This window comes from Meriones unguiculatus (genome assembly GCF_030254825.1).
Source record: "Meriones unguiculatus strain TT.TT164.6M chromosome 13 unlocalized genomic scaffold, Bangor_MerUng_6.1 Chr13_unordered_Scaffold_44, whole genome shotgun sequence".
Classification (NCBI taxonomy): Eukaryota; Metazoa; Chordata; class Mammalia; order Rodentia; family Muridae; genus Meriones; species Meriones unguiculatus.
The window spans coordinates 3,311,372-3,317,371 of NW_026843651.1; positions in this window are offsets into that span (position 1 = coordinate 3,311,372).

Here is a 6,000-nt window from a genome sequence, read left to right on the forward strand (position 1 = left end):
TCCCTCAACCATGCTCATAGCAGCATCAATTCTACTAACCAGAAACTGGAAACAATCTCTATGCCTCTCAACCGAAGAATGGGTAAAGAAACTGATATTTACACAATAGAATACTACCCAGCCATTAAACACAAGGAAATCATGAAATTTTCAGTCAAATGAATGCAACTAGAAAAGATCTTCCTGAGTGACATGACATAGACCCGGAAAGACACACAGAGAAGACAGTAGTAAGCCTCAAGGACAACATAAACAGGACAATGAGACTCCCTTTTAGAGGACAGAGCCGCAGAGTCTCCTCCTCACCAGGGAATCCACACTCAGAAAAGCTGACAGGGAAAGGGCCTCTGCCCAGGGCACCACATACATACTGGCTCACAATCCATCCCACTTCTAACACGTGGAACTCTCCTAGCTCAGCAGACCAGCTTTTCTGGGACTGGCATCAATGAAACGCATTGTCTCCATGGCATAGCTTGTGGTCCTGGATATTGATCACTTTAGAAGCACCAGAGAAGAATCTTGGAAAGACTCTGCAAGGTACTTTGTACTGGTCCTCGTTCCTGGTTGTGTAGCTTCCCCAGAGTCCATCATCATTTGCTTAATCCAAGCATTTGGGCCTCAGGGCTCTGGCAGATCCTCTACTGGAGGATTAGAGATAAGGGGACTCAGACAGCACAAACTATCTCAGCTCTTCCCTAGGGCAGACAGAGCCTCAGCCTAGTAAATTAATAGTTTAATAAATGTTTCCACTCTCCCAGGGTACATGTTTATTTTACAAGTCACAGGGTGCTGCATGTATACATTTCATTACCCTCTCACTGTCCAATGCAGCCATCTCTACCTCACAGCTGAGAATTCCTGCATCACCCCTCAGTCAAATGCAAACAGTAACAAAAACTGAAGCCTAAAGGAGCCTTGAAGTTGAAAGAAAAGAGTAGCAAATAAGAGATGAATGAAAAACTAAAAATTAAATGACATGATTCTTCCTAGGTATGGTGGGGAGAAAATTTATTATCCCTAGAAAGGCACACACACCGGCAAGTACTTCTGGGACAGCCCAAGGTGCACACATCCCTGAGCCATGGGAGGACAGGGAGGAGAGGAGAGGGGCACGCCAAACTATGAGACTATGACAGTAAATAGATGAAACAGATCAGGGAACCAAATTGTGTAAATAACAGAAAGAAAGGCAGCTGGGTTAAGGGCCCGAGCCCTGGGCTCGAGGGCAGTGTATTCCAGCCATAGCCTGTAAACAGGGAGGGACTCGGCGATGCTGGGCAAACTTGGTAGCTAATTCTGCTCTGAACTGTTAAATAGGCACCTCAGCCATTTGTCCCAGGATTTGAGTCTTAACAGTGCCCAGGTCGCCACATCCAGTCTGCTCACAGTCCATCCCACTTCTAACACGTGGGACTCAGTCAGCTCAGCATTCCTAAGGCCAGGACAAAGGACCTCACAAGCAGCTGCTGGCTGCCAGGTTCCATCCAGCCGGGGAAGGACCAACCACACCAGCTCCTGCTGCTCAGCCCTCAGCCTCCTACTCCACCACCATGTTGGGGGCTGCAGCCACACACTCACCATGGTGCCGTTTTGGATGTCGCCTGAAACCCCTCACAGGACCCAGCAGCTGAGCTCAGACCACTGGATGTCAAACACTCCTGAGAGCTCAGCTTCCAAATGGAACCTGAAACCTGGCACCCGGAAGAACCCTCCTCTTCCTCTGAGTACAGGATTCGTCTGGAAGTCCTGATTGGCCAGTGAGTCTTGAGCGACAGGAGCACCTTCCATAGGGTCACAGTGTACTGAAGAGACAAAGTAAAGTGCTTCCTGGACCAGTCGGAATGAATGCATGTTTGCTAATTAGGAAGAGTAGTGAGGGCCTGGCTTAGGGAGGAAGCTCAGGAGAATCCTATGCCTCAGGCAGGGACTTTGGATCCATGATTCGACCTTTGGTTTCATATGTGGAGAATCAGGGTCACACCTTTCCCAAATCGGCAGAGATTTTTTAAGTAGATTTGTTCCTGTTGTCTAATAACCTACCCTTCCATCTTTCAGCTCTTTGTAAGCTGTTCCTCCTCCTGGAATCAATTGGGATAGCTTGTACAGCCCATTATTCAACTTGCAGTGGAGTGAACAATCTGTCCACAGGCAGAAGGCTATCACGAATATTAACAATTAAAGAGCGATTTTAGGAAACAAAGGAGATTTTTTTTGTGACTTCACACTGGTTCAGGTTAACTACAGCTAATTTTCACCTGGTTGGTGTGAGATAACCTTGGGAGAAAAGCAGGAAACAGATGATACATAATTTGGAGCATGTGTATCATCCTCATGATAAGGTTAGTTCTTTGTTCTGACTCCTGATTTGTTCCTCTATAAGCCACACTGGACATTTATTGATCATGTACAACTGATTACCTCACTTCACATTGTTACTGTCAACTCCTGTCACAGCAAGAATGCTTTCTCCCTCTTTCTTGCCCATTCCCTTCAGTGCTGTGATTTTAAAAGCTCCAATACTGGTCAGTTATCTCACTTCGTACACAGTTCCTCCTTCATTTGTAAGGCACCAGTAAAAGTCAGAGAGGTTGGAAAAACTACAGTCCCTTATAGGTCCTAAAAGCCCACTGAACCCCTTCTTATCTGTACTCTAAAGCTGCCCATCTACCCCAGCCTTTCCCACAGATGACATTCTCCCTATGAGAACTTGGCCTTTCTGCCCATAAAGCCCTGGTACTAGGCAAGGAGGTTCCTGGTTTTAGCTGGGCTAAGTCCCTGACCTGCAGTCCTATTTGGTTGATGAACCACTAGCCACATGGTCCAGTTCCATTTCCCCTTTCTCATGCACAGGAATGACTTCTTCATATTCTCTTCTCTTTGGGAAACATGTAGTTTCTCCACTGATATGTGCCCTACTCAAATGTCTCATACCAAGGAACACTAAGAGTGATCAGAAAGTCAAAGCGATTTCCTGTATTTCTTTTCTCAAAGTCCTGTCTCTTTCTCTCTTCCTGCTATCCCACTAAATAAAAATACTCTCTGGTTTCTTTTTATACTCTCAAAAGAAATGTGAAGATTAAACTGTAAACCTTAAGGTGACCACATGGTATGAACAATTTTAATCATAACTAATTCTGTTTATTTTATCTCCTTTTAGATAAAGAGAGGGACAACTCTCATTTTAAATTGGAATGGAATTTTATAAAAATTCCAGTTATATTTTAAACCTGCTATGCAAAATGCTTCAACCCTGGTTCAACATAATTTTTATAAGATGCTAAAATTTCAAGACTATAAAAGTCTATTCAAATTAAGCTAATTTAAAATGCCTGTCTAACTGCCTGTGGCTTTATCTATTCCTAAATTCATAAATAAATGCCTTTTTTCCTGCCATGAGCTGCCTATGATCCAGATTTACCACTAGACTTTCTGGTTAATGTATTTGGTAAAATAAATTCACATGTAATTTTAAAGTTGCTTTATAAAAAATTGCTTTATACTATTCTACTATATGGTTGTTTATTCTATATCTCACAGCTTGAGGGTTAGTAAGTGAAAGTTTTGGCCTAAATACCTTAAAACTATATGATATAATTCCAAGAATATAATAAATTAAGATCTGTTAATTTTAGAGTCATTTATTTATTCATGTTAAATCTTGGTCATTATGCTATATCTTCACTATGAAGGTTAAAATATTTTTTCTTATTTTCTAAGTATAAAAATATTATTGATCTACAATATAAGTTATAGACTATGTTTATGACTTTTAAGGCTCTACCTTGACAGGGACAAAACCTAAAGTCCTAATATTTGATGGTTTACAAATGCAAGTTAACAGTCAGTCATCTCACACATGATCAATTCTTCAAACATGTCCAAAATTATATTTATATTCCTACAGATGCAAACATGGTCTCACTGCTATCTTAATAAAACAAGTAAGGATGGTTCCTGAATCACCATATAGGATCTGGTAAAAAAGAATAAGAGAGGTGTCTTCCCGACAGGCTCATCTATGGCATAAACTATGCTCCAGACCTTGGCTGCTGCTCTGAGGCTGTTGGCATTCTCACACAGAAAACCAGAGGTCTTCAGTGCCCCATCGAGTGGGAGTGTAGCCAAAAGTCAACTTCACCAGGTGACTGCTTGAAATGCAGCCAAAGGGGACACTGGTCCCATGGCTGCCTCCAAAATCCATGACTACCTGCTAGAAGATTGGCTTCTGGTAGTCAGAATGCTCCCAGGCAGGCTTTTTCTCTATGCCCAGCCATGGAGGCTAAACCAGTACAAGAGCCACAGATACTTCCAGCCTTCCTGCTCTTGTCCTGGTAGAGAACAAATGGCTCCTAGATTCAGTGACCCCCACCACCCTTGCCAAGCCCACGGTAACACTACAGGTCTGTGTTGACCTCACACTAGGGTTCCTTGGTCATATTGTCAATTTCTGTGTTGGCAGGCTTCAGATGCCTTCTCAGTTCTCTTCATATACAGGAGACCAGGCCTTAAGCCTCACTGGTAGAGTTGTAAGTTCTAGGTGGTCTAGTTTGCTTCAGACTGAAAAAAAAAACAAGCCTCAGTTGTAACCTTTTGCCATCCCTTTGGCTAAAGAACAATAAATGTTCACAGCAGTCTCACATATGTCTCATGGTATGTAACTAGATATAAAGGTCTAAGGAGAAGAAGTTTAAGTTATAAAGGTTCTACAAAAATGTTTAAGGGTCTAAGAATGTGTTTTAAGGTTGATAAATGCAAACTTAAAAATTTGTTAAGCCTCTTTCCATAAGGTATAGTCATAGTAAAAGTTAAGACCAAGTGAGCTTTTGTCCCTTCTACTTCATGAAAGGCTTCTGCCTTTCCACAGTTCACCTTTGGAAATGTTGATGTAGTTAACACAAAGGTGTATGTCTACCACCTTTTCTACAATGTGTATTTCAATGCATGTTATAATGGTGATGCTGCCATCTCTAAAAGTTTATCTCCATTATAAAACTTAAAAGTGCCAGTCATTGAGTTCCTGTTAGAAATAGTCCTTGTTCCCCTCACTTTGGAAACCAATTGGTTACTGAGCTACCACAGGCTACATCTGAGTGGAGGTTCTAGGTTATATCCATACATGGTCCTTGGTTGAATGTCAGTCTCAAAAAAGACCCTGTGCCCAGATATATTTGGTCCCTGTGGAGCTCCTATCCTTTCCCCATCAGACTAACTCCCCTTCTTTCTTATGATTCCCTGTACTCTGCCAAAGGTTTGGTCATGAGTCCTTGCTTTGAAAACACTGCTAGTTAGAGTCTTTCAGATGCACTCAGTAGACTCCTGTCATACGTTCAATGCACATCCCATCTGTCTTTCTAAACGAGGATTGATCATCTCACCCCATGTCCGCTCATTTGATTATAGTTTTTAGGTGTATAGATTTCATTATGTTTATCATATCTTATAGGTCTATATAAGTGAGTATATCCCATGTTTGTTTCCCCACCCCCGAAGGGAGGAGCAGTCCTGTTAGGCCACAGAGGAGTGCTTTGCAGCCAGTCCTGAAGATACCTGATAAAACAGGATCAGATGAATGGGGATGAGGTCCCCCCTATCAGTGGACTTGGAAAGGGGCACGGTGGAGATGAGGGAGGGAGGGAGGGACTGGGAGGGAATGAGGGATCGGGAAACGGCTGGGATACAGAGTTAATAAAATGTAACTGATAAAAATAAAAATAAAAAAAATAAAGTAAAAAAAAATAAAAAAATTTAAAACTTAAAAGTGATCCTTGTAAGCTGCAGAAAAGCCACCTGAACCCACCTCTCAGATCAATTAGGCTCCAGATATTGTACTGCACCTATTGTTTATCTCAAAAGGGGGGATTATTCCCTCTCCCTTCCCTGGGTTTGGAACTCCTCTTTCTTGGCCACTCAGTTGCTATATCCATACATGCAACACCAGTTGACTGATGCTTTCCTTTCCATGTTTCGCATAAATGTTTCCCTTTGCCTGAGAGACTG